Genomic DNA, 21,516 nt, shown 5'->3' with positions numbered 1-21,516 from the left:
TTCTCTCACTCAGGAGTCTATCTGGCCCTGCAGATTCCTGCTCTCTTTCCCTTTGAGGAACAAAAGTGCCCACCATACCTCCATGGTTAGACATCGTGAAGGGTTCCACTCAGCATTTGCTGTCTTTGTAGGCATAGATTGTTGAATGTCAACAGACTCTTCCTCTTTGCCAGCAGTCCACAGAGCAACAGATGCTACAGTCATCTCAGCGAATCTCACTGGGACACAAGGTCACCAAGCTTACACTTGTTCATGGTACTCGTGTTAGAAGTCAGAGTCTTGTACTTAGTAGGTAGGTGACCTATACAATTTTGTGCTGGTCATTTTTAAGTTGTGATCTTGCTTCCTATCCAGGTAGATGCCAGGGCCTGGACTCACCTATTTTAGGCTTCCTATTTTAATGAAGCTGATATGCATCCCTAGCTTAAGAGGAGATGTCACCCACTTTTTGGCCTGGGTTGGCCCTGAATAATGATCATCCACATCTCAGCATCCTAAATAGTTAGGATTACACAGGCGACTCCCAGCTCCAATGTGCCTTCCTTCTCAACACTACCCACTCAGCAGTGACTGACAGTTTTCTCTCCTCAGTTACTCTTACCCTGTGGAATTTCAGAGAGGAGACACACATTTTCTTCTTCATTGTACTCTAATTGCTCCCAAGATTGCCTGAAATTGTACTGTCTATCTCCCTTCATTGTAGGTTCCATAAGGAAATGATACCCCCAGATCCTGGATGTTTATGCATGAGGATGTAGGTCCCAGTGACACAGAGGTAAACTTAGTTATGAACCCCAAAGGGAAGTCCTGCTACTCCAGCTGTGGGCTGTCAGTTCCTTCTGCAACTCTCTCAGCTACAGTCATCCTCCATGCACTCACCACACTGATGGGTATGAAGACAGCATCATGCCAATTGGCCAGGTCAAACTCTGGGCACCCAGTGATGGAGCTGGAGGAGTTGCACTTGTCCCCCTATCCAACCTGACATCCAGTCCCTCCCTTCAACAGGGTTCAATCTCTGTGGATGCTCCTCTCTACAAACTCAGTCTCTCTCTAGAAGTAAGGAACAGGTACATGTAATTGAGAAAAAGCAAACACACTCTCTCATCATGAATGGGCTAACTTAAATAGTGAAAAAAAAACACAAATTTATACTGAACCCCTCTCCCCACTTCTTTTATTTATGTAAGTTTGCTCCCTAATTGCTTTTGTGTGTCTGTTTTGGGAAGTATATGGGTACAGGTGCGGGGTTGGGGTTGTGAATACTAGGACTTGAAGTCAGGTCCTTTGGCTCTTAACCTTTGTACAAGGCTGGCACTCTTACCATTCCAGCCACTGGTCCACTTGTGGCTTTTTCCAGGCTAAATGAAATAAGAATCTCTTGGGTTTCTCTGCCTACACTGGCTTCAAACTGAAATTCTGGTATCAGCCTCCCAAAAGGCTAGTATTACAGGTGTGTGTGTGAGCAACTGGTGCATCGCCTCCCACTGCCACTTTAAAAGGGCAGCCTTTAGCTTGTGAAGATAAAGAACAATTCTTGATAGAAAACTGTGTATCAGTGTGATTTATACAGATCTGGAGGCTCCTCATAGGAGGAATGGCCTCCTGGGAAGGATTCACAGCACTACCTGAACCAAATAGATTTGATGAAATGTCCTCAGAGAACACACCGGGTACTCTGAGTAGAACAACACCCAAACCATAGATTCTTAAGAAATTGTCTAAAATACGGCTGGGAAGGTGGCTCAGTGGTAGAGAGCTTGCCTTGCATGCTCAAGGCCCTGGGTTCGATTCCTCAGCACCACATAAGCAAAAAGAAAAAAGCCAGAAGTGGCGCTGTGGCTCAAGTGGTAGAGCACTAGCCTTGAGCTGAAGAGCTGAGGGACAGCGCCCAGGCCCAGAGTTCAGGCCCCACGACCGGACCCCAAAAAAAAAAAAGGAAATTGTCTAAAATAATTTTTTAACCAAGGTACTCACAGATGCGCCTCCCATAATCTTGGGAAAGATAACAGTAGAGCAGCCATCTGGATCCTGTCCGAAGTGGTTATAGGGTGTTTGGAACCAAGCGATTTCCTTGGCCCAAACCACATCACAAAGAGGCAATATGGATGCTCCTACTCCAATGGCTGGGCCTTTACCGCTACAATATTAGGCTTCTTAATGAAAGTATTCACTAAATTTCTAAATTAAAAAATATAAATGGGGAACAAGTAATAACATTGCATGTGTGAGCAGATGACAAAAATCTATTCTAGATTGCAAGTTGCCAAACAGAAAACGTGCAAATCATAAAAGCTAAGATTTGTTAAAAAGCCTTCTCCCAGAAAAGGTAGACTGTGGATCTACTGGCTGCATGTTGTAAAAGCTTACCTCCAGCCTGGATATCACGCAGAGGTGGCTGCTGCCACCGGTTGCAGATGACATAGCCAGAAGTGCTTTGGGTATTTACAGTGGCTCTTGGACACTCTGACCATTATATGTAGCATTTCCAACTTTCTCTTTGAATACTCAAGGATCATACTGACTTTAGGGCGTTCTTGTGTTGAAGAAAGAGAAAATTCAGAGTGAACTTGGCACCAAGATTGTCTGGTAGTAACTGAATTGTTATTGATTAAGGGTTATAACCTGCCCCTGCTAGGAGACTTTACACATTGAATCTGGAAACAACGGGTATTTTCTAAGGTCTTATAAACTGGACTAAATTAACTTAGGGATATGGAGCTAGGCTAATTTAAGACATGAGGTTGGAAAGAAACATCATCAAACATCCCAATGCCTGTATCCCATTATGTGTTGGTGGATGCTAATGCCACAGGAGATTGGAGAGCAAAGCAGGCATGGGGGAAGGTGGCCTTTGCAGGGGACAAGAAATTGCCATAAAGCACAGCCAATGCTTTGCTGGAGTTTGTTTTTACAAGCTTTGTAGTTCCTGGGAGGTTAATGCTATACTATATAGGGAATCTGCTTCTTCCTCCCCTGCCATACAGCTGATTCTGTTTTCAGAGGTGGTTTCTTGTTCTGATTTCACACAGTAGAGGAAAGCATGAACTTATACCTACATATATACAAAGTGATTCTTTTTATGTAGTTTGAGTCTGACCATTGAAGAACACTACAAGTTTTCATATACAGAGTTCTAAGCCAGGGCTTTACTGAAAACAGCCATTGAGACACTTTCTACTAATTCCCCATCCTCTGAACACTATCAAGATGGAATATAGTCCTGCATCTCCCCTTGCCCACCATGTAACTCCCCACCACAAGTCCTGAGGGTTGAACTCAAGATCTTCTGTTTAGTTGGCTGGCATTTGACTATTTGAATCACACTTCCAGTTCTATCTTCACTAAGCACTTGGAGGCTCAATTTTAACAGACTTTTCTTTTTGGGGGGAGAGGGTCTCGTCGTAGGGCTTGAACTCTGGGCCTGGGCACTGTCCCTAGCTCTTCAGCGCAAGGCTAGCGTTCTACCACTTGGGCCACAGTGCCATTTCTGGCTTTTTTTCTTTTTGCTTATGTGGTTCTAAGGAATCAAACCGAGGGCCTCAGGCATGCAAGTCAAGCGCTCTACCACGGAGCCAGCATCCCAGCCTTTAACAGACTTTTCTAATTGAGCTTGCCAAGATCGTCTGGATGGATTTCAGACATTTGAGTAGCTAGGAATACAGATGTGAACCACCTGTATCCCTCTAGATTATATTGTAAGGAGGGAGGTTGGAAAGTTTATAAAGAACACAGGAGTACAGGGCTTGCAGAAGAAGATTCCAGCAACTGGTGTGAGGTATAGTCCATTAGGTGAGGCCGACCTCATCTCAACTTTGCCATTTGCCCCCAAGGTAAGTAATGTTTTTACACTGCAAGAATTAATTCTTTTAAATGAGCAAGCTACACTAATATCTGAGTATTCTAAATGAGATGGCACAGGCCTTGTTAAAAAGTTCACACTGGGGTTTAATGATAAAGCTGTGGTGCATAAACACATAAGAATCAAAAACTGTCCACTATTCTATACTTCTCCCATGATATATTTGTACATATATAAAAAATTCTGGTTTCAAAGTCTATGATGAAAATCAATACCAGGATTGATACAGGATTGATACATTGTTTTATAACTGCAATTTCTATTTTTGCCTGGTGTGATAATAATGTCAAATGAAGTTATGTCTCTGTTTTAGAGATCCATGCTAAATTTACCATCAGCCCTCCTCAGAGGAAGAGTGCCATGATGATGTGTGAATTCATTTGTAAATATGAGTTGAACAGAAACTCAATTTGTTAAAACACAGCGACCCATCAAAGCTTTGTAGAAATGACTTGTCAGGAGAGACCTCCCCAGGCCACAAAGCTGTAGTTTCATGAATTACAAAAATCCAGCTGCAGTATATGTAGCTGTAAGAGATCATGATGGACCTAAAAAGAAAAATGTGTACAACTTTGTTAAGTATATATAGGGTTTTCTTTGCTATCCATGGGTCTTGAACATAGGGCCTGGCCACTGTCTCTGAGCTTCTTTTTTATTGTGAAACTACCATACAGAGGAGTTACAATTACATGGGCAAGATAATGAGTACATTTCTTATCAAGCATTGTTGCCTCCTCCTTTGTTTCTCCATACCATCCCTTCCCCTCTCTACCCCCACACCCTCCTACCACCACCACCCCACCCACCCCAGTCCCTCACCCGACCAAAGTTGTAAAGTTTGTTTTTCAACATAACGTCTTGTACATCTCATTGTTGCAATGGGTCCAACTCTAACCCAATTTAAACGATTTGTTTTTTCCCTTCCCCTCCACAAATTATATCAACATCAAATACAGTGAAAGCAGGACTTATACCATGGTGGAGGTACATACAAAGCAACAAAGAAATCATCTTTTAAATATGTTGGAAACAATCACAAGAAAGAAAAAAAAGACATTTGAATCCTTATCTTGGAGTTCATTTGAACTAACATCAACTTGTCTGACAGTTCCTGTTTGTCTTAGACATATACTAGTTATTGCAAATAAGGGAATCTTTGGGACCTATATTTCTTTGGGCTTGCCTTACTTCACTTAATATAATTTTTTCCAAGTATTTCCATTTCCTAACACATGGGACAATGTCATTCTTTCTGATGGAGAAATAGAATTCCAAGGTTAGTCTTCTACCGAGTTCCAACAACACTTCCAGCTTTTTCTGAGTAGTTTATTGGAGATAAGAGTCTTATAGACTTTATTTTCTGGGCTAGCTTCAAACTGCAATCATCAGATTTCAGCTCCCTGAGTAGCTAGGATTACAGGCATGAACTAACAGGCTCCTGGTTTTTATATATAACTTTAAAAACTTACAATTAAAGCCCACAAAGATTAAAAGGTGCACAATGCAGCATACTGAATTTTTATTTGTTCCCACTGGATCATCGGTGAACTGAGTTAAAGATTTGCCACAAAATTAGTTTATGAAGACAGAATTCCTTCTGCGAAGACACTTGACAAGGTCAGATAATAAGTCAGACCCTCATAGAAGGGAGTAGGAATTGTCTCAGAAAACCAGGCAACAAGATCTGAATTAGGAAGTAGTGTGCTGCCTTCCTCAGCTTACTCAGCTTTATTATCTGAAGAAGGAAGGATTGAGTGGGAAGAGATCAAGTTCTAGGGCCAGTTTTGGGGTTTATTTTGCTCTCTCTCTCTAAATCCTCTAGTATCGGACTGCTGAGTAATAGCCTCTTCCTTTGAAAACTCCCCACGTTATCTCACTCTATCATGAGAGGAGATCTCACTTCTGTGGAGAGGAGCTTGCTTTTGCATCCTTCAGACACATAGTCTGCAGACATCAAAAGACCAATGCTACAAATGGAGCCCAAGCTACTCAGTTTTATAAATGATGTAAGGGCCATTTCATGACAATTAATCTGCAAACTGACCATCATCAATCCAATAGTTGAAATAGCAGCCTTAGACAGTGGATGATGTAAGATGTTATTTGATCTGCATTCTCACTTCCCTTCCTTTCCATTTTGGATATTTGCCACAATGTGGATCTTAGCATCAAAAAGTTTAAGAAATTGAGACATGACCCCAGAGAAATAAGCAAAAAAAAATACAGAAAGATTGTTTTGTGTAATGTCCCATTTAGACAAATAAAGTTTATTTAAATAAACTGAGTAAGAAAGAAAAAGTTTAAGTGAAATTGTTTAAATAATTATTTTTTCTGATTCTCCCATATTCCATTAAGAAAAATTCTCGTGACAAAAATAGATTCACTCAAAGCAGCAATAATGCAGGTTTTGCAGAAACACAATGTTTCTGTTTCCTATAATATCAGCTGAACCTTCTGTGGGAGCCAGGAGAAGAACATGGCAGTGGGACGCTGGTAGAAAAAGTAGAAGTGAGGATCTGATGAAAACATGCATCGAAAATCACCTAAAAGTGCAAGAGATGCGGTTTCTGTTTAACTATCTGTATCTATCATTTTTCTTTTTCTAACCCCAGTTCTACAAGCCTCAGCCACTGTCAAGGTCAGAGACTTGACAGTGGAGGAGGGAATAGGATGGAGAGCAGCAAGATTAGTGAGAGAAACTCCAAGCTGCACAGGAGAGGTGGTCTCACATAAGATGTACAAAGTCACCACAGAAGACAATGGTGTGTGTGTCTTTGTGTGTGTGTGTGTGTGTGTGTGTGTGTGTGTGTGCGTGTGTGTGTAAAAAGTGAGGCTTAAAGTCATGCAACATATCCTGAACTATGGTTTAACAATAAGCAGTGTCCACACATTGATATGAGGTTTTGAAAGTCTAGAGCAGAATTATATCCACTGATTAAGGTTTATAATTTCAAGTCAAGTAATAAGGCAGTGCCTTCTAGTACTACATCACAAAACTCCAATTAGAGAACCCAGAATAATAATGGGATTATAGCATTTCAAACCATAGGCATGTTATTCTGGGGAATAATAGAGATGAGCAAGACTGAGGTCCCAGGCTAGTCTAGGCAAAGTGTTAACAAGAAGACCTTATCTCAAGAAATACTTCTGTCTAGGTGGTTCATGCCTGCAATCCCAGCTCTGAGGGAAGTGTATGGGCTCAATGCCCAAAAATTACTTTAAATACTGAAAGCAAGAAGGGGGCTGGAGGTGTGGTAGAGTGCATGCCTAGCATGTATAAGGCTTTGAGTCCAATCAAACAACAATACTATAAAAAAAAGCGAACAAATATAAGATGTGCTCATTAGATGGATTCAAATACCTATGCAAAGAAGCCATAAAAGTATGGCTTCTTTCCTCTCTATAAGAAATATTTAGAATTTGGTGAAGTTATGAGAAGTGTGCAGCACAAGTACTATGCAGCTGTACATTATCTATAAAGCACTCTTAGTCACCATGCCTGAGCACTTGCTGGATTTCACTTAGACTTAAAATCAGTTATTGGCCTCTGATAAGCAGACATTTATGTCAGACCCATAGAAAGAGCAGATAAGTTAATTGAGTCAATTGAGTTAAATGATAGACATCTGGAAACAACCTGCTTAAACTGTATACAAAGGAAAACCACCAACACTAGAACTTAATATTTGGTTATGCCCAGTGCAAATTGAGATGTATGCAATTGTAGAGCTTTCCTGGCCTTTGCAAGCTGGCTTTTCAGATACTAGTCAATGTGCATGCATAGAAAGCTCCATTGCTGTGTGCTCTGCCACATCACTAAGACCATCAGTGTTGTAGGATGATAGGGAAACTCCTCACAGAACACAACATAGCCATTGTTATCTTGCACAAATAAGAAAGCTGTCAAGCTGGGCACCAGTGGCCCATGACCGTGAACCTAGCTACTCAGGAGGCAGAGATCTAAGTATGACAGTTAAAATCCAGCCTGTACAGGAAAGCCCTTAAGATACTTATCTCCAATAAACCACCAGAAAACTAGCAGTGGCACTATGGCTCAAGTGATAGAGAGCTAGCCTTGAGCCGAAGAGCTAAGAGACAGTTTCTAGGCCTAGAGTTCAAGACCAATGACCAACAAAACAAAAAAAAAAAAGAAAGAAACAAACAAAGAATAAAGAAAGAAAGAGAAAGAGAGAGGAAAGAAAGAAAAAGAGAGAGAGAGAAAGAAAGAAAGAAAGAAAGAAAGAAAGAAAGAAAGAAAGAAAGAAAGAAAGAAAGGAAGGAAGGAAGGAAGGAAGGAAGGAAGGAAGGAAGGAAGGAAGGAAGGAAGGAAGGAAGGAAGGAAGGAAGGAAGGAAGGAAGGAAGGAAGAAAGAAAGGAAACAAGCAAGGAAACAAGGAAGCAAGGAAGGAAGGAAGAGAAAATTGAAAAACAGAAAGACACCTGTCAAGATGAGAGCTATGGCAAAGCTTCAGCCTCTGCAGATAAAGACATCCTGACCTGGGAGATGGCCCAAGGACAGAGGAATTGCTCTTAGAAAGAGCAAAATTTCCCACTGGGCACATACCACTAGAATGCAGCAGATGCCCAGCACATGCCCAGCCCAAGTCAGTGTGGCCAGAGTGATTAGCAGCCTAGCTGCCAAGGCCCCTCTGCTTCCCACCTCCTGGGAACATTGTGGACCAGCTCAGAAGGAGGTTTCAGAAGAGCATAAAGAGCCACGCAGCAAAGCAGTGGTGCAAAAGCACAAAGCACATGTCTCTCACCTCTGGGTTTACAGTTATTCTCAGATGATTTTGTGATAACAAGACTTGGAGGAAGCTTCTTGAAATTACTCTGTATCCATAGGCACTCTTTGTCTGCTTCACACTGAAAGGCAACAACTTGTCTAAAGGCTGGTCTCCTCTGTCACCAATAAATTCCTTTTCACAGTCATCACTCCTGTAACAGACATATGTATGTTGGCTGAGAGCACATCCATGAATGGGGATGTACCTGCCAAGGTTTTGAAATCACAGCGGTCCATGAAGTCCTATCACCAGTTGTCTTCCACTATCATCTCAGAATTAGATCTAAAGCAGGTCGCAATTCCAGGACTTATCAACAAAACACTGTCCATATGAGAACCTTGTCAAAGTCTACTTCAAAGATACCTTTTAGTTTCATTCTATGTCTGACAGAATAACCACCCCCTACTTTTTGGTCTAGGATATGTACAGCTCTAAACTGGGAGACTTTTTGAGAATGAGATTAGAGAGAATGGGTCTCCTGGACAGGATCTGCTATAGGTATGACAAAGTGGAAGGAAAAAGGAAACAGCGTAAGGAAATATGATTAACAAGGCCAAAGTGGTCAAAAGAAATCTCTTCAGTGCAAGAAGGTTCTTCTGACAAACCTGTTCTTGTTGGGCCGTGGCCTGGTATGGTGGTGCCACTTTAGACTCTGGTCCCATTAGAGCAACATACATGTCAGGGCTTCTTCCTTCCATGGCCTAGGATGACTACGAGAGGTTCATTCCCTGTTCCTACCTCTGCTTTCTAAAAGGGTACATTCATCAAGGGGCTCTCTTCTTTCCCCCTACAAACATTCTACCAGTATTCCCTCATGACACAACTCTTCAGTGCCAATCTGTGTGTTTTTCCATGAGTCCTAATATTTTGTCTTCTGAGCCTAACATTTGTTTTTTTGTTGTTTTTGTTGATTTTTTATTTTTTTACAATTTATTTTTATTTTATGTTTTTTCTTGCTGCAAAAATTAATTTTATTTAATGTGAAAATACTATACAGAGTGGTTACAATTACATGGGCAAGACAGTGAGTACATTTCTTATCAAGAATTGTAGCCTCCTCCTTTGTTTACCCTTCTCATCCTTTCCCATCCTCCCTGCCCCCCCACCCAATCCCCCCCGCCCCCCGCAAGTTGTAAAGTTCGTTTTCGACATGACAACTTGTACTTCCCATTGTTACAACAGGTCCACCTGTATCCTTATTGAACTACTTGTTTATCCCCTTCCCCTCCACAAATTATACCGACATCAAATATAGTGAAAGCAGGGGTTATACTGTGGGGGAGGGACATACAAAGCAACAAAGAAATAATCTTATAATTGCGTTAGAAACAAATGCATGAAAGAAAAAAAACATATAAAATACATATCTTAGGGTTCATTTTCCTAACATCACCTTATCTGACCTTTTCTGCTTGACTCATACATATACTAGATATTGCAAATAAGGGAAATCATGGGACCTATGTTTCTTTGGGCTTGGCTTACTTCACTTAATATAATTTTTCTGAGTCTTTCCATTTCCTAACAGATGGGGCAATGTCATTCTTTCTGATGGAGTCATAGAATTCCATTGTGTATATACCACATTTTCTTGATCCATTCATCTACTGAGGGGCATTTGGGTTGGTTAAAGATCTTAGCTATGGTAAATAATGCTGCAATAAACATAGTTGTGCTGGTAGCTTTAGTGTGGTCTTGTTTGTAAACATTTGTGTAAATGCCCAAAAGTGGGATTGCTGGGTCATAGGGGAGTTCTATGTGAAGTCTTTTGAGGAAGCTCCATACTGCTTTCCAAAGTGGTTGAACAAGTTTACACTCCCACCAACAATGAAGTAAGGTTCCCTTCTGTCCACATCCCCTCCAGCAACTGTTGTTATTAGAGTTCTTGATTTTTGCCATTCTAACTGGTGTGAGGTGGTATCTCAATGTTGTTTTTATTTGGATTTCTTTTATGGCTAGGGAGGTTGAGCATTTCTTCATGTGTCTATTGGCCATCCTTCTTTCTTCTTCAAAGAAGTTTGTCTTTAAGTCTTTAGTCCACTTATTTATTGGGCAGTGTTTCTTTGAGGATTTGTTGTTGGGGGATTTAATTTTTTGAGTTCCAAGTATATTTTAGATATGAGACCCTTGTCCGTTGTATGACTACTGAAGATCTTCTCCCAATCTGTGGGCTTTCTAGTGATCTTGCTAGCTATGTCCTTTGCCATGCAGAAGCTCTGCAACTTCATGCAATCCCATTTGTCCAACCTTTCTTTGATTTCTTGTGTTTCTGGGTCTCTATTAAGAAAATTTCGGGCAGCACCAAGGAGACCTAGGGTTTCTCCTATTCCATCCTGTAATGTTTTCAGAGTGTCTGCTTTGACTCCGAGGTCTTTGATCAATTTGGAGTGGATTCTGGTGCAGGGTGATAGATAACGTTCTAGCTTTAGTTTTCTACAAGTAGTTAACCAGTTTTGCCAGCACCATTTACTGAAGAGGCTGTCTTCTTTCTCTTCTATTTTTTTAGATCCCTTATCAAAGATTAGATGGCTATAGGTCTGTAGGTTCATTTCTGGGTTTTCAATTCAATTCCATTGGTCCTGAGGTCTGTTCTTGTGCCAATACCAAGCTGTTTTGATTACTATGGCTTTATAGTAGAGTTTGAAATTTGGTATTGATATTCCTCCAGCAGTGTTCTTTCCGTTGAGGAGCGTTTTTGCTATTCGGGGTCTTTTATTGTTTCATATGAATTTTTGGATTGCCTCTTCTATTTCTTGAAGAATGAGGTTGGAATGTTGATAAGTATCACATTGAATTTGTAGATAGCCTTGGGAAGTATTGCCCTTTTCACGAAGTTAATCTTTCCAATCCAGGAGCATGGGAGTTTTTCCCATTTTCTAAGTTCTGTTTTCATTTCATTTTTTGTTTTTAAAGTTTTCATCATAGAGGTCCTTCACTTCTTTGGTTAAGTTAATTCCTAGGTATTTTATTTTTTTGTGGGGCTATTACAAATGGAGTTGCTTTCCTAATTTCAACCCCACTTTTTTAACATTTGTTACCTTTCCTCCTTTTGGTGCTGGGGACTGAACAGAGAGTCTTGTGCATGCCAGGGATGTACTCTACCATTGAGTTTCATCTTCACACAGAGCTTTGGTTATCATACTAGTCAAGGACTCTATTAAGTATTTGATACAGTTACCAAGGTACATGAGAATAAGTGAGATGCTGCACTTAGCATTTGGACAAAATAATCACCCTGTCTCTAGGAGTCACCTCAATGTTGGCTTGTGTTGCAATTAGTGCAGAGCTCTGGCTAGGAGGAAACAAAAGCCATGCCTAAGAAATATATGGTGATCTACTGATAAAATTATCAACAAGAGTTTTCTGAGGGGTGAGGCAAGAGTCATTAATTGTGAAACAAGAACTACTTCGTCAAGAGTGTAAAGTAATAATCCAAAGCCACCAGAAAAGGCTCATAAATAAGTACTTAAGAGAAAACAAAAATATTCTTAGTCAAATACTGGTAGATATGCTAGGTGGGGCCTCCATCACAGCTTGGCCTCAGTCCTTAACCCACTGAGGAGTGAGAGTGCCTTGGCCAGACCTTCCTTCAGTTCTGACCCAGCAGCCTTATTGGATTTGGAGATCATCCAACCTGATCAGTTCCAGGACTAGAGATCCAGGAATGTCAATTTGCTGGCCAACACCTACTCCCTAGGACTCCCACATTGGAAGCTATTTGCACTTTGATATGCCTTGGGGCAAGGACAGAAAACATCCAGCTTCTAGTCACAGATCACCCCCTGGGGAAGTTTACTTTCTAATGAGTGAGATCAGCTTGGCTTAAAGATCTATACCCCACTCATCTCCACCCTACTCCAACCTCAGGCCTGGTAGAGGAAAGCTTAGGGAACTTACTATTTCCCAACTTTACTAGCAGCAAGGAACTTGGACCTCACCCAGTGGTATCTTTTTCTTAGAGCTTTCTAAAAGTTGCTGGATTCCCATAGGTCCTGTTTCTGAATAAAAAGTGGATTACAGGTTATTGGTGGCCATGGAGGAATGCCTGGCACAGACAACCTACCTGAAGCCTCACTGCAAGAGGAGTGAAAGATTCTTGCAAAAAGAACCCTTGACTGATTTGGCCTCCAGTGAAAACAGAAGTGTTCGACCTCTTCCTGGCCATTGTAGGTTCTAAGCAATTGAGATTTCTATCTTACTCATGTAAAGTAACCATACCCAACTGGCTAGCTCCATGCATCCCTTTTGTCCTTACAACTCCCCGTGGGCCTCAGATAGCTTTGAATGCTGGAAAAGTGAGTATGAGAATGGGTCATTGGGCCATGTCTCCCCTTCTCTCCTTCACTTGGAAGGAGAGAATCAAGCAGTTCTTGATAAACTATGGGGCTGGTCAGCTTTTCACTCCCTCAAACAGCTAGACTCACTTCTGTTCTTAATGTTGCCAGATGTCTTGAGAAACTACCCTGGCAACCAAGATCTTGCACTCATCCTGTGAGTTCTGCTTCACTGTAAACTGAACTGTAAGCACAGGGATCGGGGTTCCTGCTACTGTTTCTGGGGAATGTGACTGCAATCCCTCTGATGGGGCATGAGACAAGAACCTACCATTGTGTGAAGGAGAATTAGATCTGTAATGGCCAGTATTCATAACTGCCTTTTGTGGTTCCATTCCCAAAGAGGAATGTGTAATGGGTGGCAGGTATAGCCAGTCCTGTGTCAGAATAAAGGAGGAAGAGGCCCTGCTACCTCAGTGCCCAGACAAGCCTTGAACGTCAATCATTTCAGTACTACAAACATCAAATTGGTACTAGGAAAATTGTAACATCTAGATTTGGTTTTCTTTCTCTTCAACCTGCTTTTTTGCTACTGGCATGCTATTGAGAGATTGCTAACTTTAAAACTGGGCCAGGGAAAATAAAAAATATTGGCGTTTGTCATTCTCCTCTTCAAAATAGCAGGAACACCATGAATTTGAAACTCCTCTTGAGCACCAGTCCTATATTGCTAAGATTAAATCCTGCTGGCCAACTTTATATTTCAAATACATTGAAAGAATAAAAGGGATTCTTAAGAAGAATAAGGACTAAGAGTATAAAATGTATACTTCTTTATTTATATAAATAAGGCTTTCATACAATCATATTTAAAAGTAATCTGTATTTTTACATTCACCACCCGTGAGTTCCTGACAGGAAAGGCTGTGCATAATGATACACAGCAAGAATCCCACTGCAGGACAACAGGAGCTCAGGAAAGCACCATTAATTTGAGAAGTAGGCAGGCTCTGACACTCCTGTTGCACTGCTAGCAATGGGAAGTCTTAAACTAGTTCCTCCACCAAGTCTTCTTCAAATTTCCCCTGTTCATCAGCAGTAGCATCTTGGCACTGCTGGTACTCGGACACCAGGTCATTGATATTGCTCTCAGCTTCAGTGAACTCCATTTCATCTATGCCCTTACCTATGTACCAGTGCAAGAATGCATTGCACTGGAACATGGCACTGAACTGCTCTGAGATGCACTTGAAGGGATCCTAGATGGCCATGTTGTTGCCGATGAAGGTGGCCAACATCGTGAGTCCATGTGGAGGCGGGGGAGGGAAGGGGCGATGTCATACACAGCCGTCTTCACATTGTTGGGGATCCAGTCTCCAACGTAGCTGCTGTTCTTGTTCTGCACGTTGAGCATCTGCTCATCCACCTCTTCATGGACATGCAGCTTCGGAAGATGGCAGCCGCTGTCAGGTAGCAGCCATGGTGGAGATCACAGGTGACCATCAAGTTCTTAGCGTCAAATATCTGCTGGGTGAAACTCAGGCACTGAGAGAGCATGGTACTGCTGGCTGGCATGGCTGGTCAGGGGCACAAAGCCAGGCATGAAGAAGTGCAGGCGGGAAAGAGCATCAGATTCAAGGCCAGCTTGTGCAGGTCTGCATTCAGCTGGCCAGGGAAGCACAGGCAGGTGGTAATCCCGCTGTTGGTGGCTGACACCAGGTGGTTCAGGTCACCATAGTTGGGCATGGGCAGCTTCAAGTTACAGAAGCAGATGTTGTACAGGACCTCGTTGTCGATGCAGAAAGTTTCATCTGCATTTTCCACCAGCTGGTGGACAGAGAAGATCGTGTTGTAGGGCTCCAGCACTGTGTTTGACACCTTCAGGGAGGGCATGACACTGAAGGTGTTCATGATGCGGTTTGGGTACCCTTCTTGAATATTGTTGAGAATCAGGGTGCCCATACTTGACCTGGTGCCACCTCCCAAGGAGTGGGCCAGCTAGAAACCCTGTAGACAGTCACACCTTTCTGACTTCTGCCTCACCACATCCAGTACCGGCTCCACCAGCTCGGCTTCCTCTGTGTAGTAGCCCTTGGCCCAGTTATTGGCTGACCCGCTCTGGCCTATCAGACATGATGAGACACACACTCCAAGAATATTTACTGTGACATTTGTATTGTGAAGACAATAGGACTCTTCTGAGCTAACCTTTGCTTTTACTTTAGATAACTTTGGTGAAATAAAGGAAATGTTTTCAATGTATCTGGGACCCTACAAATCACCCAGGTTCTAAAGAAATAAAGACAATATGGAGGAAGATACATTTTAACCCAAATCAACTACTTGTAGAAATGAAGAACAGAGCCTGCCTCAATACTGGAAATGTAGTTATTTTCACAGGAGGGACAGGAGCACAGTGTGATCATAGGAAAGCTAAGCTGCAAGCACTTGTCTGCACCTTGCTCACACATAGCTGTGCTTTGCTTTCTGGTGTCCTGAAGTAGTTCTCTGTTATTGCCGGGCCTTTGAAATGACCAGCAGCGCTGAAACCTTGTTGGAGGCTTTCCCTGATTGCTGATCTTTCCCTTTAGAGGCTACTTTGTCATAGAGTGCTTGAAGAGTGGCACTTATCTGAGCTGTCTGAGTGGCCAGGGGCATGACTCCAGTGGACTGGAATAGGTGGGTTAGCTGAGGACAATATCTAGGTGTATAAAGGCTCAGCCCAGCACTGGAGTGCCTGGATGTTAGGACCCATAGACCATGATGACATACCAAATATGAAGTTGTCTGGCCTGAAGCTCTGGCCAAATGGTCCTGATCTCACTGAGTCTAAGGTTCCAGGCTCTAGGTCCACCATGGTGGCCGATGGAACATATTTTTTGCCTGTGGGGACAAGAGTTGACGTAGGCCTATAATTGACAAGAAACTTAGGGGCAGAGCTTATGATTTTAAGTGACTCTCAGCATTCATTACAGAAATTACAGCATTTGAGACATAGAAACAGAAAAGATTGGTTCAGCCATTGAGGGATTTTTTGAAGAGGGATTAGCAGTGGTTCTCTCACTTCAGCCCTCCCTTCTTTTCAGGCCTCCTGGTCACTTCCGCCTTTTGCACACCATCCCATCCCTGCCAATCCTCCGGGGCTAGTCAGTCTTTACTGATGCTGTCAATATAAGCTAGCTTATGTGGATTCAGAACAGGCAGAAGAAAGTAGAAATGCATTTGGAGTGTGGATGGAAAATGCCACTCAACTGTGACTACCCTTTTTGCCCCTTGGTCAATGAGACAGTCATGAGACAATCAAATTGCTTCAGCTTTCTTGTCATCAAGAGGTGATTCAAACTTATCCATTCTCTTTCTCGACACTGTCTCTTAAATTACAGAGGAACAATATGGTAATCTTGCTTCACAAAAAATGGAAAAGACAACATTGAAGGAAGAGCTCCTTGCTTCATGATGAGTGTTGGGCTGTTAAGAGCCAGTTGTCATTGTTGGAGTTTTTGAAGTTACTCACCCATAAACCCTTACAGGTGTCTTCCTTGTCAAGGTAATTCAAGTCATTGATTGATATTACCCTTTAAAACTTCCATGGAGCTGTTGAATATTTTTGTGATTACCATCTTGTTGTGAGATGAAATCCATTTCTGACTTAGTAAGGAATGGACTTGAGAATTCTGATAATTCTCTTAGAACTTCAATTCTGAAGGAAGCTAAATAAATCTTGACAGGATAAGAACAAATATATGTGAATTAATACTTCCTCCTCATCCCTTTTCCTTCCCCAGTACTGTTAATTGGGCCACTGGCTCCTCTTCTCCAGTCCGCAAGTTCCAAATGCCTCAGGCCTTAACCCATTCCTTCTCCACCTCCTCGCATGTTTCTCGTCTCCATTCCTGCCAGTTTTCATCTTCAGGTTCACCTTTAATTCACCTGCTATTGTCTCTGCACATGCCAACACTGTACATTCCGCCAAATGTGGCTCGTCAAGGGAAATAATTATACACTATTTTCTTCTCATATACTTGTACTGTACTCTATAGTAAAACCACTGGCTACATAGCATGTACCTGTTAATAAGTATGATGTCATGTAGAGACACTTGAATGTGTGTGGCAGATTATTTGTAGGTTCTATACAAATACTATTTTATATAAAGAACTTGAGTGTGTGAAGATGTTGTTATTGGTGGGGGTCCTCGAGCGGATTCCATGAGGATACTCAGGGGTGATTGAATTTTAAGTAATGGTGCTGTTTTCATACTTCCTTTAAATGAATTTATTAAAAGACTACTTTTTCAGCCCTTTGTTTATGGATCACATCTGTAATCCTAGCTAATCATGAGGCTGAGATCTGCGGATCATGGTTCAGTGTTAGCCCAGAAGGGAAGGAAAGTTCTTGGAACTCCTATTTCCAATTAACCACACACTCACACACACACACACACACACACACACACACACACACACACACACACACAACACACAACACAAAGCTCAAAGAGAAGCTCTATCAATTGAACCACTAGTAGACTTCCATGTGAACAGTGACCTGATTGAGCCTCACAGGTGTCTGCTGGACCAGACATCCATTAAAAGGGCTAAAGGATGCAGATATCTCATACAGGCTGTGTGACACCTCTGATTGGGTCTGGGATGGATATGGCCACAGACTGACCTATGACCTTGAGAGTCACATAGCTCTGTCCTACAGACAATAAAACCCTGTACAAAGCATCCCAGTAAGTACCTCCCTTAGGACCCCTCCTGTCTAGCAAGACATTTGATATTCTCTTCTTCAATATATCATTGCTGTTTTATTCTTCCCTCTGTATCCATGAACTCATTCTTTGAGATCATAGAGACAAAAGATGTGATTCAGTTATTAGGTTTTCAGTATCAACATGATGGCCTGCTTCAAAACAGACCTTTTTTTATAATTCCTGGGCACCAAAGCTGGTGGATTCTGAATGCTTTTATCTTGAGCCCTTTTTGTGTTGCCACCAAACCTGTGCTAGAGTATCATCAGTGTCCAAGGGACACACCGGGAATGCGTTTGTTTCAATCACACATGGTATACCTAGGTGTTGAGTCTGCAAACATGATGGGTACTCACAGATGTGTGACTTAGTGATGTCAGCCACTCAGCACAAGGTTTCCCTGGACCAGAGTCTCATCCCCATGCATTGAGTAGATGATAGGTGAAACCTTTGTTTCTCATACACAGATTATATCCTGATTGTTCCTAGTAAATGAATTCCATAGACCACAGGGGAAACAAGCTGAATCCTTCTTTTAGTCATTTCTTTCCTAACACTGACACATCTGCTCCTTGAAGACACCATGGACACATACCTCCCAGTAGAGGCTTTCCAAGACCCTACTCCACCATGTCACCCACCCACTTCAGATCTGTTAGCAGCCACTTTCCTCTAATAAACACATCCCTCACGTCCAGCCTCCCCTATGAAAGTCTTCACTGTTGGGTTTTTATCCTAATGTAGGGGTCACATGGTTAACTATCAAGGTCATGGTTATTTGATATCTTTTGGGTCTACACACAGGACTGCTCAGGGCCATATTGATCCAATGTCTATGGCTCTGTTCACAAGACTGCTCAGTGCCATGGTGATGGGATGTATAGTGTCTGCATATGGGACTGCTCAGTACTATAGTGAATGATGCAGAATATCCATAGAAGGGCACCATTTTCCCATTGAGATTTTCAGCTTTCATTACTTGTGCATAGCTGGTGTTCCACACAGCACTCTAAAATCTATGGGAATTTAGGAAAGAGCCTCTTTATCATGAGTTAGCAGAGAATGGAAGAAAATACAATACTCAGCTGTGGTGGTGGTGGCTCTAGCTGGTATTTCTTGATACTCAGCAGACTAAGATCTGAGGATCTAAGTTCAAGGCCAGTCCAGGCAAGAAAATTCAGTGAGATTCTTATCCCTAATTAACCACCAAAAATCCCGAAGTAGAGCTATGACTGAAGTGGTAGAGCACTAATCTTCAGCAAAAAAAAAAAAAAAAAAAATCCAAGTCAACGTTTAGGCATTAATTTAAGCCTTAGGACCAACACACACACACACACACACACACACACACACACACACACACACACACACACACACACACACAACCATTTGTCCAGCACTGGTGGCTCACACACCTGTAATCCTAGCTATTTAGGACGCTGAGGTCTGAAATTCAGAGTTTCAATCCAGCCCAGGTAGAAAAGTTTGAGACTTATCTCCAATTAACCACCAGAAAACCAGAAGTGGTCCTGTGGCTCAAAGTGGAAAATCACTAGCCACGAGGGACAGTGTCTAGGTCCTGAGTTCAAGCCTTTCGACTGACAAGAAAAATAAAATGTAACACCTGGATCAGGTCCTTTGTCTCCTTTGTTTGAGGAAAGAGTCTACAGACAAAAAGGAAGAGGTAAGACAGCATAACTTTATTGAAGGAAAAGACCATCAGAACCCTTGCTAGACAGGACAGGCCCATGGGAGGGAAGGCACTAGTTGATGTGGGTTATGTAAGTATTAATGAGGTGTCTTTAGGAATGAACTATATGTCTCTCAAGACCATTGGACAGTCTGCAGGTCATATCACTCCCCAGGCCTAGTCCGAAGCTCCACAAAGCCAACCCAAGATCTTTATGCATTCTTTAGTCCTTCTGAGTAGGTTATAATTTTGGTACCTACCTCTGGGGTATAGTCACCTCATCACAGTGTTTATTGTTCCAGGGGCGATGGGCCATGATATGATGTCAAGAAGCCTGCACACAGGACGGCTCAAGGCCAAAGTAAAAGACAACTTCTCTGGGAGAGAGACTTTGCCTCCATTGCACAGACATGTTCTTTTTATGCTCTGATAACTCTGGGCGGTTTTTCCATGTTTTCTCATTTTTTTCTCCAGTGCTTTAGATGGAACCCAGGACATCATGCATGTAAGGTAAGCACTCTCCCATTGCAATTATATTTCTTTCCTTGGATTTGTTTTTAAATGAGCAGTAGATATCATCTTTGTGTATAGGAAAATAGTTATCAAATATCTCCATTTTAAAGGCTTCAGCTCATGAAGTATCACAGTATTTTTTATAATCTAAAATAGAGATATTCTGCCTTGGAGATGTCCAGAGGCCTCAGCCATAAAAACGCCTGGGATAACTGCTGTGCAATTGGCAATGCCAAGCTGGAGCCTTTCCCTTTTGCCCCAGCTTGCTGTTGCACCAGTGCTCCTTTCACCAGAAATGCTCATTTTCTCCATTTCTGCTCTTTGACACTTACATAGAGGAGTCAGCTCCAGCCCTCTGAGAACTCTCTATGGGGGTGCGGAGTGCGGATTCTAGTATGGAAGAGGGCTTCTCTTCCTCCTCCATCTTTTGTGCTGGTCTTGGGCTTGATCTCAGGGACTGGCTCAGTCAGTTTTTCTGTTTGTTTATTTTTTCTTGTTTGTTTGATTTTTAGTCAAGAGCAGAACTTAGGCCACAGTTTCACTTCCAGATATTTGGGCTCCTAATTAGTGATGAGTCTCATGAACTTCCCTACACAGGCTGGCTTTGAACCTCATTCCTCAGATGTTTGCTTCATGAATAACGTGGATTATAAGCATGAGCCACAAGCACCTGGCAGAGGCAGGGGTCTTCTTTCAGACATACTGGCTAAACAGTGCAAAGATCAAGAGGGGTAGCCTCTTTGTTTCAGCTGACCCCATCTTTTTCCATCACATCCATCGTCAGCCCTGTACCACTCATGGAGAAGAGCTTGGTGCTTCTTCATGCCTGATCTGAATTAATTCATTGTTCATACTAATAATAAATAAAAATATTTCATGAGTATGTTTGTCTTCTCACCAACAGCAACGGATCTAGAAATCAAGAATCATTTATACCTTAACTTTCCAACTCCAGAATGTAGAAAATTACTCACGTTGCATATGCCTTTCTTTACTAAGTGAATTAGATCAGAGTAGCCTTCACATGTGCTTCTCACCCAGTGGAGATGAAAACAAGGTAGCAAGGTGTTGGGCAGTCTTGTATAGAAATTGGGCAAGGACCATAAAAACAAACACATTTTGACTTTGAAAGGCTGGAACAAAATCTACAAAGCAAACGATCCCCATAAACATTCAGGAGTAGCGATACTAATATCAGATAAAATAGACTGCAAATTAAAATTAGTTAGAAGAGATAAAGAAGGTCGCTACACACTAATGAAGGGATCTCTCCTTCAGGAGGATAGTACAATTGTAAATAGTTATTCGCCAAACAACGGAACACCCAAATTTATCCGAGAAACACTCCTTTCTCTCAAATCTCATATAGATCTAAAGACATTAATTGTTGGGGACTGTAACACTCCACTATCGCCACTAGATAGATCAACTCAGCAAAAACTCAACATAGAAACTGCATACCGAAACAACTGCATAGATCAACTAGATTTAACAGACATCTACCGAATATTTCACCTAGCAGCATCAGAATTCACATTTTTCTCAGCAGCACATGGAACATTTTCCAAAATAGACAACATTTTAGATCACAAAGAAAATTTGTCCAAATTCAGAAACATTGAAATTATACCTTG

The 21,516-nt window shown here is 41.9% G+C and overlaps 1 pseudogene; it reads right to left on the bottom strand.

The window, feature by feature from the left end:
- Positions 1 to 13,969: 13,969 nt before the first annotated feature.
- Positions 13,970 to 20,306, bottom strand: LOC122095506 (annotated as a pseudogene).
- Positions 20,307 to 21,516: the final 1,210 nt, after the last annotated feature.

The sequence above is a fragment of the Dipodomys spectabilis genome, unplaced genomic scaffold (assembly GCF_019054845.1).
Source record: "Dipodomys spectabilis isolate Male_0828 unplaced genomic scaffold, ASM1905484v1 ptg000355l, whole genome shotgun sequence".
NCBI classification, from domain to species: domain Eukaryota; kingdom Metazoa; phylum Chordata; class Mammalia; order Rodentia; family Heteromyidae; genus Dipodomys; species Dipodomys spectabilis.
Note: the sequence above shows the minus strand (reverse complement) of the source record. Positions and strands in the feature narration are given on the sequence as shown.